Source organism: Mesocricetus auratus, unplaced genomic scaffold (assembly GCF_017639785.1).
Source record: "Mesocricetus auratus isolate SY011 unplaced genomic scaffold, BCM_Maur_2.0 Super-Scaffold_100008, whole genome shotgun sequence".
NCBI classification, from domain to species: domain Eukaryota; kingdom Metazoa; phylum Chordata; class Mammalia; order Rodentia; family Cricetidae; genus Mesocricetus; species Mesocricetus auratus.
The window spans coordinates 86068402-86087627 of record NW_024429192.1 but is presented as its reverse complement, the minus strand read 5'-3'; the positions used below and the strand labels follow the sequence as shown (position 1 = coordinate 86087627).

General features: G+C 47.8%; 1 long non-coding RNA gene across 1 annotated transcript; it reads left to right on the top strand.

The window, feature by feature from the left end:
• Positions 1-7623: 7623 nt before the first annotated feature.
• Positions 7624-11780, top strand: LOC121141827. The gene is made up of 3 exons (XR_005878762.1): positions 7624-7665; positions 7845-7947; positions 11557-11780. It is a non-coding gene; the product is annotated as an uncharacterized LOC121141827 (long non-coding RNA).
• The last annotated feature ends 7446 nt before the right edge of the window (positions 11781-19226 follow it).

The window sequence follows — 19226 nt, the reverse complement described above, 5'->3', positions numbered from 1 at the left end:
CAGAGGGAATGGCATTTACCTACCAAGCAGGACATTGATCTAGCACAGGCGTCCTCAACCTGTGGGTCGAGAGTCCCTGAGGTTGCTTATCAGATATCCTGTATATCAGATATTACATTATGATTCATGACAGCAGCAAGATTGTAGTTAGGAAGTAGTAATGAAACAATTGTATGGTTGGGGGTCACTATAACATGAGGAACTGTATTAAAGGGTCACAGCATTAGGAAGGTTGAGAACCGCTGTTCTCTCTGGTAGGTTGAGGTCTCCATCTCAGCAGGGATGGGGTGGACACTTGCTGTGGAGTCTTTTGGCCAGGAAACAAACTTAAGTTTGTGTTCCCAATGCTGTTTGTGACACAAGGAAATGTAACAGACACTCTGAGCAACATGAACACACGCTCAGCTAATTCTGCCTTCTCAGGTGGGGCCTTCCTGCCTGTGTGAGCAGACCCCTCCACTGATTGGCTGATGTTACATTGCTTTGAAGAAAAATTTACATTCCTTGGCTCTCTGACTGTATTTCATTTCTGTCTATCTCTAAGGAGGAATGACAGTTAAGAGCTTGTGTGACCCTCGGAAGATACTTTGAAGTTTTAAACATTGTTGAGATTGTGATACACTATGGGGACTTTTGAAGTTGTACTAAATGCATTTTGCATTATGATATGGCTACAGGCCTATGGGGGCTAGGAGTGGAATGTGGTGGTCTGAATGAAAACAGCCCCCATAAGCCCATAGGAAGTGGCACTATAAGGAGGTGTGGTTTTGTTGGGGTAGATGTGACCTTGTTGGAGGAAGTGTGTCATTGGGGGTGGGCTTTGATGGCTCAGATTCTCAAGCCAGGCCCAGGGTCTCTCTCTTCCTGTTGCCTGCAGATCAAGTTACAAAACTCTCGGCACTTTCTCCAGGATCATGACTTCCTGCATGCCTCCAGGCTTCCACCATGAGGACAGTGGACTAACCCTCTGAACTGTAAGCCACCCCAGTTAAATGTTTTCCTCTCTAAGAGTTGCCATGGTCATGTGTCTCTTCACAGCAATAGAAACCCTGACTAAGACAGATAGTGTGTGGCAGGTGAGGACAGCTAAAGCCACATCGCACATCCCCCACTTAGAATAGCACACGTATGGTGGCGTATTACAACACCACTCTGGTCTGCCTGTTGACATACGTGCTGGTGACAGTCCCTTAAACATGCCCAGGGATGCTGAACTCCTCTCAGAGCCACTGGTTCTGTTCCTCCTTCCGAATCAATTAAATTTCAAATCAACTCAATTTACGCGGGACTGACGTATGCAGCTTCTCTTGTGCATAGGATGACCCCTCCCTTACCTAGCTGCATGGGTGGGATGTCAGTGAGAGTGTACCAACTGGGAATTAGGGGAAAGCTGTTTTCTAGGGGAAAAGGAGGAGGACGGCTTTCCCCTCCTTCCTGGAATGCAGATACGGTGTCCCAGTGCTCTGCAGCCATGTTGTGGGCATGAGGATGAAAGGTCATGAACAAGATGGCTACGCAAGAGACACGGAAGGCAGGTAGGGAGATCCATCATGTCCACTCTGGGCCATCTCCTTTTGGACTTATTACCTGGGAATAAATATTCCCACTCTGTGAAAGCCCAAACAGTAGGATTTCTGTTAAATGCCAGAAGATCAATTCTAAAGGCCATGAGGCTATTTCTTTATCTGTATGGGTCATACTTATTAAACTAATCCCCTAGCATTGAAGATGCTGTAATTTTTTAAAAAAAGAAAGCATATACTAGGCTTTTATCCATACATGATAATATTATCTGCAGGATAAATTCCTGTAATTTTAAACCACTGGGTCAAAGGGTAGATGCATTTTCATTTTTTTAAGGATTTATTTTTTTATTATGTGTAAGTGTGTGTGACTGTGTGTGGGTATTTGCAAGGGTCACTTAGAATTCAAAGCTGGCCTGTCTCAGATTCTATTGTGGCGAGTCCTTTTTCTTTTCTTCATTAGGAATAGAGAAGCATCAGTGAACCCCACAACCAAGAGCAAGATACAGTAAGTCTTACTTACGATGGGGATGCAGGGAAGGCACGCGTGCAGCCTGTGTGCTGGGAGACTCTGTCCCAGGATTGGCCTCAGGGCGCACAGCAGGTGGGAGCTACTGCTTTCCCAGATGTGGGTCACAGTTCTTTCCTTTTCTGACCCAGCAGGCTGCTAACTCAATTTAACTCTCAGGTACCAAGTGTGGTGCAGGATACTGTGCCAGGTGGAATTAATTATGTTTCTTAAAAAGAGGCAGGCAGACTTCTGGAAGTTCGAGGCCAGTCTGATCTACAGAGTGAGTTCCAGGACAGCCAGGGCTACACAGAGAACCCTGTCTCAAAAAAACCACACACACAGAGACACACTCAAACACACACAAAATGGAAAAGGAGAGAGAGAGAGAGAGAGAGAGAGAGAGAGAGAGAGAGAGAGAGAGAGAGAGAGAGAGAGAGAGAGAGAGAGATGGCCGAGGGCCTGGAGAGATGGCTCAGTGGTTAGGTGCAATGGCTACTCTTGCAGAGCACCTGGGTTCTGTACATAGCAGTTCACAATTGTCTGTAACTCCAGTTCCCGGGAGTCTGACTCCCCCTTCTGGCTACTGTGGGCACTGCATGCATGCGATGCACATACATACAGGCAGACAAACTTATAAAAACTCATAAAATAAGAATGTATTTTCGAAAAGAGAGAAAGAGATACTCAAGCCCCAGCCCTGTTACCGTGAATGGAACTGTATTCGGATATAGGCTCCTTGCATAAAGAGTCATTGTGGATCACTGTGGGATTGGATCCACTGACTAGTGTCTCATAAGAAACATGGGAAATTGACCAGAACACAGGGGGAAGACACAGGAACTTTGCTATGCTGATATCAACCAAGGAACGCTGTAGCTTTCGAGAGAACCAGGAAGCAGAAAGAACAGTGGAGAGATTCTTCCCAGAGCCTCCGGAAAATGTGTAGCCTGGCCAGCATCTGGATTTGGGGCGATTTCTTGACTGATGATCAATGCAGGAGGGCCAAGCTCACTGTGGGCGGTACCACCCTGGGAAGGTGGTCCTGGGTTATTTAAGAAAGCAGGCTGAGTAAACCATGATGAGCTAGCCACTGAGCGGTGTTCCTCTGTGGGCCGTGCTTTGGTTCCTGACTTCAGGTTCCTGTCTGTCAGCGATGAACTGTGACCTGGAAGTTGTATGATAAAGTAAGCACCTCCTTCCCTTGTTGTTTTGGGTCATGGTGTTTAGCCTATCAATAGAAAGCCAACTCAGACACATAGACACTTACACTGATGTACTAGTGTTGATGATGGTCCTACTCCTCTGCTATTCCCACTGCAACCCAGACTGTATTCAGCCCCCTCTGCCTCGTCCCTCCCCCTGGAGCAAGTCAGACGCCAGTTTCTGTGCAGTCTTCCTCGGCTCATCGCTACAACTCTTTCTCACCCCACCCTCCCTTGTGACCCTATCCCCTCCGGTGATCTCAACTTTCTGTTCCTTATAGATAATCCCCAGCTGCTTGTCACGGGCTCGGGGGAGCCAGAGCCCCTCCCACACCTATGCTGTGGTGGCTGTGTGGGACACACCCTGTCCGCGCTGACCTGTCCATTTTCCTGCCCAGCCCGTCCTTTCCTTGTGGTTCCTGCCTCACCTTGTGGCTCTGTGAGCAATCTACCGCTTACCCAGAGGCTGGGGAGTTAGCCTTCCCAGCTGTCCTGCCTAGTGAGGACGGGTCGCCCCCCCTCAACATCCCCACGGTTGCCTTTCTCCACAGCCCTCTCTGGGGCCGTGTGCTCACAGGGCTCCGGCGCCAGCCTCTCACCGGACTTCCGCTTCCACCTCCTCTGCCCTTCACTTACACCTCAGGCTCACTGAGCCTGACTGGAAATTGAAAAGCAAGATTATGCCACCATCTAAGCACCCATTAAAACCACACAGCCTTGGGTCCCAGCACTGAGCCCGGGTTCAGAGCCCTGCCGCCGATGACGCCTGCTTCCAACTCTTCCAGAATGTTCCCTTCAGCTCCTCAAACTCACTCACTTTTTTTCTTCTTATGCCTCCTTCTGCCTGAAGCACTGTTCTCTCCCCCACTGGGATTTCCTCAACTCAATCGCTTACAAAAAAACACCCCCATTTCCCTGGGGTTGCTTTCCTAGCTCCCCATCCCAGAAGTCTCCTGTGGCACCGCCCCATTTCCCTTGGGCTCCTTGGCGTCACACACTACACCTTCACATCTGTGTCCCTTTCTAGACTGCAAAATGATGGAAGGGTGGGTGGGGACCACTGTGTCTCCAGCCCCTAACAGTCCTGCCCCACATAGTAGGTGCCCAATAAATAGTTACTGCATGAATGGCTCGTCAGGGTGCATAGTAAATCCTTGGAAAGAGTTGACTGGGTCAGCGGATGCCCATTTCTGTTAGAGCAGCTGTAAGCCTTTATCAGCACAAAGCAGGATTTTTTACAATGTCACCCTCACTGCATAACACACCCAGATTAACTGTCACAAAGTGTCACATTCATTAGGTAACTCTCAAGAAGAAAATTTATTCACGGCTTCCCCATAAATTCTGAGCAAAATCCCCACCCTCCACAGCTGGGCCAGGGCCTGCAGCACCGCTGGCTTGGATCCATGAATTGTGTCCTGCTGTTCTAAGGTCAGCCTCCAGGGTTTCTGGGGGCTATCGAGGTGTCTGACCAGCACGGTTTTTTGAGAACTGTCCTTACCTCCTGAGCATTTGCAAACGAATGTTTGCTGCCAGTCACAGCCTATGATTAAATGGAGAGTTGCCAGTGTTTGAACATGGTCATTCCTGAAGGTCATCGGTGGGATGTCTCCAGGAAATATGCAGTGCCATGCACAAGGGCGTCCAATGATCCTTAATTACCACCTGTGCTTGGGAGATCAGAAAAGAGATGGTGTCTGCCGTACTACGTCTGGGTGGCTGGGTTAAGACACTTGCAAACTTTAAATGGTTGTATGTCTGATTTTTTGTTTTGTTTTGTTTTCAGATGAGAAAGCCTGCTGTCCTTGGGCTCAGAAATATCTGAGTCTCGCTCTTCTCGACTTCCCAGGTGCTGCCTCGGGAGCCTTTGTGGCTGCAGCTTGTGCAGATGGGCGGTGACACGCCGATGGCTTCTTTTCTGCCTGAGGTGGAATTGTTGGTGCAGGTGTTGACGACAGCCTTGTTTACAGGCAGCTGGCAGTTCCTGGCATTACCCGCCCCCGGGCACTCCCCCCCGCTAGGATGTGCCCAACTGGAAGCAGGTGGGGGAGGTATCCATTCACAGTGAGGCTGAGAACCGTGGCATCTGACACCCCCCCCCGGCTAATAGCCTTTGCCCAGCACCCAGGATATTTCTATCTCTTTCTTTCACCAAGAAGGAAGCCAGGTGACAGCTCGGACTGGACAGTGCTTTTAAAAGGAGACCTTTTGACCCCAGCCGAACCTGGATCTCATAGCAACTCTTCGCCTGCACTCAATGGCTGCTTTGGGCAATTTACTTAGTGTCTCTCGTCTCTACTTCCTCATCAGTCCACTGCAGATGATACTCATTTCTAGAGCTATTTTGGGGGATAAAGTGCAATGATTCGGGCTGGTGTTTGCCTGGGCCATGGAAAAAGCTGTCATTATCATTATCCTTCGGGGAGATAGAGCTGAACTGTAATTGGGTTTTAAGTCTGATTGCTGGTTTGGGGTGGGGAGGGTATCACCATGCCTAGAGCCTGTAGACGTGCCAGGTGTGTTAGTGTCCAGCCAATAGCAAAGACTTGTTCCCAGGGGGATCTAAGGGGGCAGACACCTGTGTTTCACCTGAATGTGAAGCCACCTCACCGTGCCCCATCCTTGGAAGGGTTTCCTGGCTTTTAACTCATCAGAGACTGCTGCCTCTTCCCAAGTCCCTTTCCCTATATACTCAAGTGTGTGAGGTTTAAAATGAGGAATTAATTTCTGAACTATGCCTTTTGCTCTTCCTATGCTGGCTGTCTCTAACCTAAGTACCACCGTGACTACACCAGGGGCCCCACCCTATGCAACACACCCAGAGCCTGTGACCAGGGTTGCCATTATTGCTTGGTTGTGGAGATTGTTGGGAAAGCACCCAGTCCCCACGAACATGTGGGTCTTTGACCCTGAAGGCCTCCTAACAAGGGCAAGAGATGTTGGATGTATTGCATGGATGGCCTAATTGATTCTGTTTTGTGAAGGATTTGTAGGGCTTGTAAAAAGGTTCCCACCCACAGCATCTTAAAGGCCACACCCAACACCTGGCAGGAGATGAGCAACTAGGCTTCCCCTACTCCAAAGCTGGACTAGAGAGAAACCACATTTGGGTGGTGATAGCATCCATGGTTTCTGTGGACCAAGTATGCCCTATGTGCTGGGAACACATCATTCTGGACAATCTCCTCTTAATGTCCACAACAAACCATTTACCCCCTTCTTCAGATAAGGAAGCTGAGGCTACTCTGGATTCGCATGGTCTGAGCCAGACAGACAGTCCTCTTTCTTTGGCATATGCAGATATTCCAAGCTTAGTCACTCCAGGCCTACATGCTGTTTCCCACTGGTAACTGGTGTCCTGAAATGTCACAGAGAGGTAGCATCTTAGAGACTCGTGCCTACAGAGGCTCTGTGCACTCTCCATGTGCAACGAGCTCCATCTACATCTCCACTCCTAGTGACACGGACTCTGGCTGGAGTCATTAATCACCCTGGTCACAGAGTCTGCTCCTCCAGCCGCATCTTTCCCGCTGTCCGCATCCCACGTTTAGACTCCCACATTTGTGCCTTCGCAGCACCAGTCCAGCTGAGGTGTCATTTCTAAGCTGTGCCTCCTTCAGGCCTCCTGGTCTGTTGTAATTGCCCTCTTCTCTCCCTCATCTCCAAGGTCCCAGATAGTGACAATCCCTCATTCTTAGTACAGCAATGGCTGACCCTGAGCCCTGCTCAGAAGATACGCTTCTGTTGTAGGAAGTCTCCTACAGCCAGTTGTCATGGCCCTGGAGAGTGGAGGGCCGCAAGGAACCCAGGTCCATAGGGTTAATCTGTACTTTGATTTTGCTGATTATAAGAGTATGTGGTGTAGTAGGGAAGATGATGGGAGCCACCATGTTTGATAGCAAATAGGAAAAAGGTAAGCATTTCTAGCCAATCAGTTAGCAGTTAGTACAGCTATCAAATATGTAAATTGCAATTCTGAATAATGATCGTACAGTACAAATGACTTACTCTTTACCCATAATATTAGTGCATCTTCCAGCCCTCATCAGGAGAGCTTTTTGGTTGTTGTAGATTATGAGGGTCAACACAGAGTCCCACAACTAGTCAAGGTGCAGAGGACCAGAGACTACGGAGCTCTTAGCCCTCAAACGGGACAACTGTATCCTAACCCCGCCTCCCACGGCTCAGAGATCCTTGTGGAAGAGGAAACACAAAGGGCATATGAGCCAGAGGTGGCGGATGACTACAAGAAGACAGTGTCTTGTTGGGGAAGTCCTGTTATTTGCCTGTTATTTGTCAATAAAGTACTGTTGAGCCAATAGGAATCTAGATGGGAGGGACTAGGAGTCCAGGAGGATTCTGGGAAGGAGAAACACAAGAGAGTCAACATGTAACGCCATGGGGGTAGGAAGCCTGGAACTATTCTCCGGTAAGAAACAGATTAACAATTATGGGGTAATTACTTAAGTCAGAGCTAGCCAGTAAGAAACAAGCAAGGCCAACAGCTTCATAATTAATATAGCCTCCTGTGTGTTTATTTGGGACTGATGCGGATCTGGAACCAGGCGGGCGGGAAGGCTCCTCTCAAGGAAAGCTTCTCTTTAACAGTGCCTTATGAGCCAGAGGTGGCGGATGACTACAAGGAGGCAGTGTCTTCTGGACATACACAGAGGAGGGCAGCATTCACAAGGCCTGTGTGAGCTTAAGCCAGGTGAGTCCCAGCATGGAGAGGGGAGGGAGACATAAGGTGCCCCCAGCTGTGGAGCTTTTATAACTGACAGCTGACAAGGGAAGGAGGTAGTTCTCTTTAAGGGCTTGTTCCTGACAGGTCGATCATGCTCCAGTGAACCACACATCCAAGAACCACACGTACCACAACATAAATTGGACTTGGTAAACTAAAAAAATGAGAACACAAAATTGAGTGGGTATGGGATGGGGTGGTGGATCATGAAGTAGTTTGGGCAGGGGCATGAGTATGCTTAAAATGCAACACACACACACACACACACACACACACACACGATGGTTCAGTGGTTAAGTCCTTCCTTTTCTTTTCTTTTTTTCCAAGACAGGGTCTCTCTGAGTAGCCCTGGCTGTCCTAGAACTCACTGTGCTCAAACTCATAAAGATCTGCTTGCCTCTTCCTCCAGAGTGCTGGGATTAAAGGTGTGCACCACCATAGCTTAGCTGTATTATTCCTGTTACATTACTTGTAATTTTTATTTATTTATAGACTCTACCTTATATAACCTTATGCTTCTTGGACAGATATTTCAACTGTGTTGATTTGGCCACAGTTGAAAAGAAGGACCTGCTGTATAGACCATGCTGCTCTGTACTAGAATAACTATGGTTTGCTGGGAACTTTCCAGAGAGAGTTCATGCCCCTGGCAGTGAGTCAGAGGGACAAGGCTTTCTCCACTGTCTCTTCAACTAAGAAGGAACTTGTGGAATGAAAAAATGAGGTATCAAGGCCAGGTTTGCCAGGCAAATATTCAGGGGACATATTGATTTTCTGGGTGACTCTGGTCCATGTTTCTTCTGTTGTAAATGGCTCCTTTTTAGTCTACAATGTGACTGATGTTGGGTAGACAGGTATCAACGTCTTCATGTCGCTTGCTAGTACTGATCTTCTTTTCTTATATTTTTGGTTGTGAGCCTAGTCTTTAACAACTGAGCCATCTCTCCAACCCTTGATCTTCTTTTCTTTTCTTTTTTTTTTCTGGTTTTTCGAGACAGGGTTTCTCTGTATTGTTTTGGAGGCTGTCGGTCCAGCCCGGCCTCGAACTCATAGAGATCCACCTGCCTCTGCCTCCCGAGTGCTGGAATTAAAGGCGTGCACCACCACTGCCCGGCCGATCTTCTTTTCTTAAGAAACAATGGAAAGGCCTGCAAAGATGGTTCAGCGGGTAAGATCACCATCTGCTCTTGCAGAGGGACCAGGATTGAATTCCCAGCACCCAGATGGCAACTCACAACCATTTGTAAACTCTAGTTCCAGAAGATTTGATGCCATCTTCTGGACTCATTGGGTACTGCACACATGTGGTACACATACATACACACAGGCAAAAACACTCATAAACATCAAATGAAGATAGGTGAGTCTAGAAACAATAATAGAAAGAAGCAATGGAAACACATTGCTCCGGGACAAAGAACAAGCTTGTGGAGATGACTCCTGTTTGGCACACCTGGAACCTTCCTAGTCATCATCATTCTAAGACACATCTACAACTGATGAGAGGCTGTTGATGCAGTGAGCCCCAGAGGGAAACAGGAGCATGAAATTTCCAGGGGCAACATGCACCCTGCAGAGGGAGGAGGAGAGAATCACAATCTAGTGGCAGAGCCCCAAGGAACCACGGTGATTGGCTACCTCTTTAGGGACTGGCTGGGCTCTGCCATGCCATGTGCAGGACTTGCATGTGATATGCAGGACTGTGGCGATTTCTTGCTTGTACAAACAAAGCATGTCTGAATATTAGAGGGTGGAGCTAGCCACTCACTAACCATAGAGGTCTGGAGGCTGTATAGATAGACAGGAAGTGAGATGGCTGGGCAGAGAGAGGATATAAAAGGGAAGAAACAGGAACTCACTCTCTTTTCCACTGGGAAGCTAAGGAGGTAAAGGTGGCTTTGGCTTCCTCCTTCTTCTCTCTGATCTCTCAGCATTTTCCTCTATCTCTGACTCTGAGTTTTTATTATTTGATCAATTAGAGCTCCATTTACATAAGATTAGCATATGATGTACAGGACTGGAACACATGTCTTCCTCCCCACCATGGTAGGTGTCTCAGTTGGGGTTTCTATTGCTGTGAAGAGACACCATGACCACTGCAACTCTTATAAAGGAAAACTTTTAATTGAGGTGGTGGCTTACAGTTTCAGAGGTTCAGTCATCATGGCGGGGAGCATGGCAGCATGCAGGCAGACAGGGTGCTGGCTACATCTTGATATGCAGGCAACAGGAAGTGGACTGTTTCACTGAGTGTGGCTTGAACATACATGAGACCTCAAAACCCACCTCCACAGTGACACACTTCCTTCGACAAGACCACACCAACTCCAACAAGGCCATACAGCCTAACAGTGTCACTCTCTGTGACATGTGGGCATGCCTAATCAGTAACAGGCTGACCTTTCATCTTCCTTATCCTAGGAGAGGTCCTTTGACAGAATAAGGGATTAAAATTTCAGCAATTTCCAGTGCTTTCCCAGATCTGGTCAAATTTCTAAAATAGAGAGAAGGTAGAGGTAGGGTTTTTTGTTTTGTTTTGGTCTTTTGTAGCACTGGGGATAGAACCTGGGACCTTATGCATGCCAGGCGAACAGTCTATTCTCAGTTGTATCCTCAACCCTAAAAGAAGACGTCTTTCCTATAAGCCTATGATGTCAGAGCAAAACAGAGAAGGGGCAGAGAAAGAAAGAATGCAAGAGTGAAGGACTTATCCCGATGTCACCTTTAGCCCTTCTGCTGTCTGGTATTTGTGAAGCAAAATTACTGGGTCCACACGATACAAACCTGGTTCATGAGCTAGCTTGTTGGAGCCCGTTCCCTATGGTGGGATGCCATGCTCAGCCTTAATGCATGGGAGAGGGGCCTGGCCCTGCCCCAGTCTACTGTGCCAGACTAAGTTGACTCCTCATGGGAGCCCTTACCTGTGAGGAGGAGTGGACTGGGGTGGGCTGGGGGGAACTAAGGGAGGAATGGAAGGAGGCAGGGGGTGGGAGGAGGTGTGAGAAGGAGAACTGTGGTTGGAATGTAAAATGAAATTAAAAAAATTAAAAATGGTAAAAAAAAGATGGAGTCCAGCCTACTCACAAAAGGAGAAATTTTTCAAAGGCTATGAATGCCAGGGGGATATTATTACAATTGGGGCCATTACAAGTGCCACTGGAAGACATATCCACTAGGCACTGATGATTATTTCCCATAGTACAGTGGTCCTCAACCTGTGGGCCACAACCCCTTTGGGGAGTTGCATATTGGATATTTTGCCTGTCAGATATGTATGTATGTATGTATGTATGCATATATGTAATGATTCATAACAGTAGCAAAATTACAGTTATGACGTAGCAGTGGAGTAATTTTATGTTTGGGGGTCACCACACATAAGGAACTGTATTAAGGGGGCCACAGCGCTAGGAAGGTGGAGAACCACTGCCATAGTTGGTACTATAGCAGAATCCTTGAGACTGTATGCTGTGCATGCAAAGTATTGACAAATGCAAAATAAAATCAACAGCAAACGATTTAAAATACTTGGGTGAACATGCAGGTGAGATACATGGTCACATTTTCTATTTACAGTGAAAACAAAGTGGCTTCCTGGAATGGATTGTTTCTCCCTGAGCAAAGGCTGTTGGACCCAGATGAGTGGGCAAAGGGTGGAGCAGCTGCGTCCTTCAGTGTCACTTGGCACACTTTTCAGAACCGAACGATCACTTCTGACGTCCTACCAATTGTCTTTGGAGGGTGACTTGGGATTCACTGACACATCGCCTTATTAAAGATGTCATCGTAAGCTCATGGTACATAAGCATACATTTTCCTTTATGGACTGAAGAAAACCCTGCTTTGAGAGATGTATTCTGGGTACTAATAACCTAAGCACTCTTACCCTTCAGGGTATTAGCACAGAGAGGATGTCTTGCAGGGTACATGGTGAGATGAACTCTGGGGAGAGGAAATAAAGATGTGTGTGGCAAACTGTGATTTGAGATAACACGGTGAACCAGAGCATGACATTTCTGTGGATTATCTGCACGCTTCCAGAGAGGATGACAATGCCTGTTTGTCCCCTGTGGCCCCTCCTGTTCATTTGATAGAGATAGACTCCCAAGAGGTGCTTAGTTTCCTGCCCTGAGCAAGCTCTCTGGTGGGCTCTAATTCAAAGCTTCCTGGTGGGGGTCCCAAGAAGCAGGTTAGAGCCTGGGAGGCAGCATCCACCCTATGGGGGGACAGCTTGCTAAATGAGTGCCTGGATTTGCCTCTTCTCTAGTGGGGACAATCACAATGGCCTCTGGTTCAGATTCCCCTGCCGACATGAGCCCCCTTGCCCACTGTGGCTACCAGACCATGGAAGTCTTTTCTGCTTTCCTTATGAATTTCCCAGCTCTAGCCTCCTGGAGTCATGGAGGCTGGGGTCTCTGAGCCTCCATGAAGTGTGGGGACTGTGAGTAGGACTCAGCTGGCACATGGGGACAGCAAGTTGCCTTGTGCCTTCACTCTTGCAATGCACGCAGCAAACATTGCTCAACTGCTGTCCCTGCCTTTGATATAGGAGTCTCCAGATCTAGCAATATGGTTACAAAGGACACCCTGTGACTGGAATAAGTTTGGCTATGGATCGTGGGTTGACAGAGCAGAGTCACTAAATTTCCTGAGGATGACAACTGTATTTAGTTCTAGAAGAGAATGCCCTGCGTGGTTTCCTTTGTGGTGTTTGTTTTGTTCTATGCTGCTGGAGATGGGTGAGTGTCACATGCTTTCATGGCTCTACCACAGAGCCACACCCCAGTCCGGCTTTTTTCTGGCTTGCTTTCAAACCATCCACGTGTATCCAGAGACATCAGTGAGGCGCTAGTAACAAGACAAATGGTGCACATTGGAAACAAGACAAATCTGATGCATGGGATATGAGGGGTTTCAATACAATAATCTTCAAAGTGTTCACTAATTTGGGACTGCAGGTGTGGCTCAATGGTAGAATGTTTGCCTAGAAAGTGCAAGCCCCCGAGTGCAACACCCAGCATGGCAAACAAAGTGGTGGGGGTTCATCATTTAAAGCAAGTCACAAAAGAGAAAAAACGAACAAGTTACAGGTTGCGTGTCCCTCACCTGAAACACTGGGGACCAGAATGTTCCGCATCATTCAGGTCCATTTGTGGGTGCATAATGAGACATCTTAGGGATGGAACCCATGTTTAAACATGTAATTAACTCATAGTTCACCTTGTAGACTATAACAAGCTTGAGCCAGGGCAGTTGTAGGTACCCGTGGTCCCAACCCTTGTGAAGCTGAGGCAGATGGATCGCTTGGAATCATGAGTTTGAGACCAGCCTGGGTGACATAGCAAGACCTAGATATGAAACAAAAGTTTCATCATGTAACTTTCCCACTAATGCCATCATGTTAATGCTCAAAAGCTTCTGTTTTGGAGCATTTCTGACTGGATTTTGAGATCAAGGTGGTCAACCTGTGACTGTGTCGGCAGCCATCCTTATCTTTGGGCACATAGATCCCCGTACGTGACAGTTGTTATGGAAGTGCAGCTGACGTGTCCTGGGACTTTATAAAGCTTTTATGCACAGCTTTTTCTTCACAGATTGTATAAATAAAATTTGTGTCTTGCCAGGCGTTGGTGGCGGATACCTTTAATCCCAGCACTTGGGAGGCAGAGGCAGGCGGATCTCTGTGAGTTCGAGGCCAGCCTGGTCTACAAGAGCTAGTTCCAGGACAGCCTCCAAAGCCACAGAGAAACCCTGTCTCGAAAAACCAAAAAAAAATTTTGTGTCTTTTCTTTTGGACTTTGTTGATGGGTGGTGTTGCTGGCACTTAAACCAAGTCCTAACGGGGAAGTAAACTGTAAACTGCATAGTTTTTAGGGGGTGTGGAGTAGGGAAAATACCTTAGGCAGAATAACAAATTAGACTTCTGTGGTAGGAAATATTCTAGAATGTTCTAGGGGGATGGAGTTGGCTAGCAGGGGATGGGAAGCAGGGGTTGGGCAGTTGTGAGCACTGCCATAGGATAGAAGACAGAGTTGAGACCCAGCTCTCCTCCCCCAGTGGTGGGAAGAAAACTGCGGGCTTCCATCAGTCAACCCTGGGGGTCTTGTGGAGGAATGGAGTCATCGTCTCTACATCCCCAGCCAATTAAGTAGAGATCTTCTCCCTGCTGAGTGGGCACCTGCTGCTGGAGGTGCCCCATGGGTAACAGGGCATGAACTCAGAACAGGAAAATGGAGGAACTCTATCCTCACTCGATCCAAGTCTTCCTCTGAAAACTGCCAGAGGCACAGATTGTCAAGAGTGAGGACCAGAGCAGCCTTTTGTACCCCATAGCTTTCTTGTAGCATAGGGTGAGGTGTGTGTCCAGAATTTCTGTGTCTGAAGGGAGACAAGATGATCAAGCCCCCCCCCCCACCATGCAATGGCCAAACCAGTCTTCACTTTCCAGTTACAGTGCCCAAGCTATCACCCCACCCTGTTCATCTCCATAGTCCCAGCTAAATTTTCTTCATCTATCTCTGTCTAGTCTGGACCAGGTTTCTCTCTACCCACCAGGTCCCCACAGCCGCTTAATGAAACGACCACTCTGAGACTTAATATCAGCTACAATTGTTTGGCCGATGTCTCAGGCTTCTTACTGTCGAGCTCTCTCTTAATTATGAACCCATCTCTATTAATCTGTGCATCTTCACATGACCTTGGCTTACTGGTAATGCCCAGGCCTCTTGGCTCCCCCGGCTGCTACATGGCGTCTCTCCTTTACAGTACCTACGCCTTCATCCCTCCCTGTTCATCTTCACAATCCCAGGCACTGTCCATTGTAGGGGTGAGGCAGTGAGGGTACAGTGTTGTTCACAGGTACACTCACAGCTCACATAAGCTGCTTGGCAGCCTGATGCCATCATTATTTTTGATGGTCTCCTTTGGTGACCATTTTAGTTTGCTCTAGGAATGGACTCCAAAAGCTCGATTGTTAAGGCCTTAGTCCCCAGCCTGTTGTTACTGGAGGGTGACAGCAACTAAAAGTTAGGCCCTAGTGTGAGAGCTTTAGGACAACTGGGCCATGTTCTTAGAGGGTACACTGGGTTCCAGCCCTTCCTCTTCCTCATAGATTACCAGCTATGATGCGGATGGCTGTGTTCTAGCACATTCTTCTGCCATGATCTGAACCCTGGGCTCAAAGCAACCTTGAAAATGGAGCCAGAATAAATGCTTTCTCTTCCTATATTGATTATCTCAGATATTGGTTATAATACTGAAAAAAAAACAGTAACATGATGCTATCCTCATTTTGTGGATGAGGAAGCTGGAGCTTGGGGGGGCGGCATTAGACAGGGATTTTAGAAGAATAGTTCAGTGCATTATAAAAGGGGGATTGTCTTACATGGTAGGGGCTGGGTGGTCCAAAAGTGGCCAGCTGAGTGACAAGAGGAAGAAAACCCAGTGACTGTTCAGTCTAGGGAGCTGGGTGCCTTTGACATCCCAACCCATTCCCACGGCCTGGTGTTGAGTCTCAATCCAAAGCCTGAAGCTGGAGTGTGATGTCAGTGGACAGTAGCAGCAGAGCGACACCCTGACTCAGGTTGTAGGAGACTGGCAGAGACAAACACATCCTCTTGCCTGGCTTCTTTTTCATCCATGCAGTCTCCCAGACCCCCATGCCAGTCCTTTCTGGAAATGACCTCCACAGATAGATCAGTGCATTTTGACAACCCTGTGGGTCTCCTAAACTTGCCAAGTTGATGTCCTAGACCAGCACTTCTCAACCTGTGGGTCAAGACCCCTTGAGGTCAAACAACCCTTTCACAAGGGGTCTCCTAAGACCATCAGAAAACACAGATATTTACACTACAATTGGTAACAGTAGTAAAATTACAGTTATGAAATAACAGGGAAAAGATTTTATGGTTGGGGCACCACAGCATGAACTGTATTAAAGGGTGGCAGCATTAGGAAGGTTGGGAACCATTGTCCTAGACAACGGTCATGAGGATAAGTAATGTACTTGTGCATACAGGGCTGTGGTGAGTTTACTAGACGAGACTCAAAGCTCCTGGTACCAGAGCTTCCTGACATTGCTTTGATCTTGACTATCATGGCAGGTTCCAGGTACCTGATGAAGTCAGGATCAGAGCTCTAAGTATGAATGTGCGCCACAAGCATGCCTGGTGCCTGTCAAATTCAAAAGAGGGCAGCGTGTATCCTGGAACTGGGGTTACAGATGTTGTGAGCCACAATGTGGGTGCTGGGAGCTGAACTCAGGTCTTCTGCAAGAACAGCAAGTGCTCTTATCCACTGAGCCATCTCTAGGGCAGACATTTCTTACCCAACTACTTGTTTGGCAGGACTCAGGGAGTCCTGGGGGGGGTGCGGACGGAGCCAAGACTAGGGGTAGAAATGGCTCTCTTGAGCAAACAGGCTTTGCCCACCTTTCTAACTTCTGTATCTGGTGGTCCCTCCCCCTTCCATCATCTGTTCCTCATAGTGAGCCTGGTCATCACTTAACTTGAGGATGTAGAGTCTCCCTCAATGAGTCTTGCCACCACAGTTCAGTCGTTTCAGTGAACTATCTGTCATCTGGCAGCAAGTGCTAAAGAAAAGCCATTTTGTAAGAAACTGGGCTGCATGGCTTGACATGAAAGGGAATGGGAAAGAAGGGAGAGGTGGAGTATCTTCTCGTTGCTTCACAATGCCAGGCTGACTCCTAATAAATACCCGGTAGAAAACCCACAGCTGGCCCTTTCCTTTAATGCTGAAGTATGGGGAAAGTCTTTATTATTATTATTATTATTTTTAACCAGTCCTGGGGGTTTGGAGGTATGAAACTCTGCTAAATAGGATGCACCCACCAAGCACTTTTGATTAGCTTAAGCACCCAGTGGTGTTTTCAATTTTTAAAACAGTCGCTTTAAAAAGCCTCTGAGGGTATTGCTGGGAATCTCAGTTAATCTTATAATCGTCAAAAACAGCCAGTAAAATGCTGTGGTACCGATAATGACAGACCTGGTGGCTTCAAGACTGGTCATAAGCAGCCATTCCTGTATGCATATGTGTGTGTCGGGGTGGGGTGGGGGAGCACTGGGGATTCACCTTGCCTGCCTCTCCCTCCTTAGCAAGCAGAACTAGCCCCCTTCTTCCTGCTGGGCTTTGCTGAGCTTGCCTGGAGGCAAAGATAGATGAAATTATCTCTCAGCATCTTTTCTCATCCGTGGTGACCTGTCCCAGTGAAAATCCAACTCCTTCAACAAATGTTCACAGCACAGTGCAGAAAGCATGGGGCCGTCTGGGGAGGGGATGGTGGAGGTGGTGACCCTCAAAGAGCTGACAGCACCTTGGGTGTTCTAAGACACCCAAGGTGGAACAAAATTGGAAACGTGATAAAGATTGTTCCATGTGGATGGAGTCTGGAGGAAGAAAGACTTCACAGTGGCTCGGGGAAGAGCAATGTCCTTCAGGTGAGTTGGATGAAGACAGGGGTTTGTGCCTTGAGTGCAATGCCAATAAGCATGACTCAGCAATGAAGGCGTGACTAGACAAGAGTGTGCTGCTTGGCAATAAGTAAGGAAAGCCAGCAACAAGTGGGCACTTAAAAGCTGCCTCGGCTAAAAAGTGTTGACTCCTCACGGGGCCCTTCAAGGTAACCAACCACCAATAAGATGGGGATCAAGTATGACTGCCTTAGACTTGTATCTGTACTTGGGCTAAAAAGGCACAAAGATAAATTACTGCTATTAACTTTTCCTCTTGAGTCATCCTGAAATCCAAGAACAGAGGCCTCCCAGGACACGATGGCCTGAAGACTAAGACAATTGCCCAGGAAGGTGAGGCTGTGCCCTCAGGATGAGCACATTAGCAACTCAACGGCTTTTGAGCCCACCGACACTTTAACCAGCACTGCCTCGCAATGCAGACTTTCTGTCCTCTACCTACATCTACACCTCAAGCCGAGACCCAGAAACCTGATTTGGGGTGGGGGGGGGTCACTGGATCCTTTTATTTATTTCTCACCTCAATATGTTCACATAGAATACGTCTTCTTTTTCATTTTCCACCATTGCTTCTATCTTTAGTTGGCACATGGAAGTAGGAGGGACCCAGCCAGCATAGTGGAGTGGCCAGAGCCCCAGGCTTTCACCCTGGAAACTCTGATAACAGGTGCATATTGAGAGGACTTGTCATCACATGGAAAGGTGAGTATGTTCCAGTGCGTGAGTTTCCATAAGTTCAAAACTAACAGGGGACAACTGGAGGGTGCTGGATCTACCATTATAATGAGAATATAATGAACAGAGCTTAGTGTCCCCGGGAGGCCGAGGTCAGAGTGACTTAGCAATTTTGGCTGGTTCCTTGCGGGCTTTTCTCCTGGAGGATGTCATCTGAAGCAAGAGAACAAGTTGGCATCAGAGAGGTTTGATGTCATTACAGCAATAGCTTGAGGCAGGATGGAAAATTGATCTATAGACCCCAGGGAGGGAGGCTGAGTCATTGTGTACCCTGGAGAATAGTCAGTGTGGGCGTAGGAAACACCTTCAAAACTCCCAGAACCTACTCAGGCTAGAATTGCTATATTTAACAAAAACTACAAAAAAAAAAAAAAAAGGAACAAAACTCAGGAGACCCAATTAAATCTGAATTTTAAAAATAACAAATAGGGTCTTCTAGGTAAGAGGCTGCCTCTGTGTAAACCGGTAAAGGGACAGTAGAACTCTGGAAATCCAGGGAGGAAGTAAAGACGGCAAGGAGGAGCTGAGAAAGCGAAGCCTTACAAGATGAGTAAGACGAACACAGCCTTAGCCATGCAGCTCCCTGGGCCGGGGAACAAGTGGGGAGCAAAAGCCATTTCCCAAAGTTGAGCCTGAGGAAAGAAGGACATCCCACCCAAAGCTTCGAGTTTTGGAGGACTGTGATTTCTTCGGCTGTTTAGAGTTAACAGAGAGACCCCTCCCTCCCCGCCCCTACTTTGTCATACTGTATGGCTCTGAGGGCCCTGGCTGGGCACCATCTTGTGAGATGATCTATTGTTAAAAGTTGAACTATCTCAGGGGGGCTGAGCTCCGAGAACAAGCGCAGGTCTTCAGTGTGGCCTGCCACAGCCACTGGGTGAGCTCCAGGAGGCAGTTACAGAGGACAGCAGGACCAGACATGGACAAACCGAAGGTCTCAGGTGTAGAAAACTGGCTTGGTCTAAGAAGGGCACGGAGAGAGATAGCCACACCCTCAGTGGCTGGAAACACATCCCATCAACT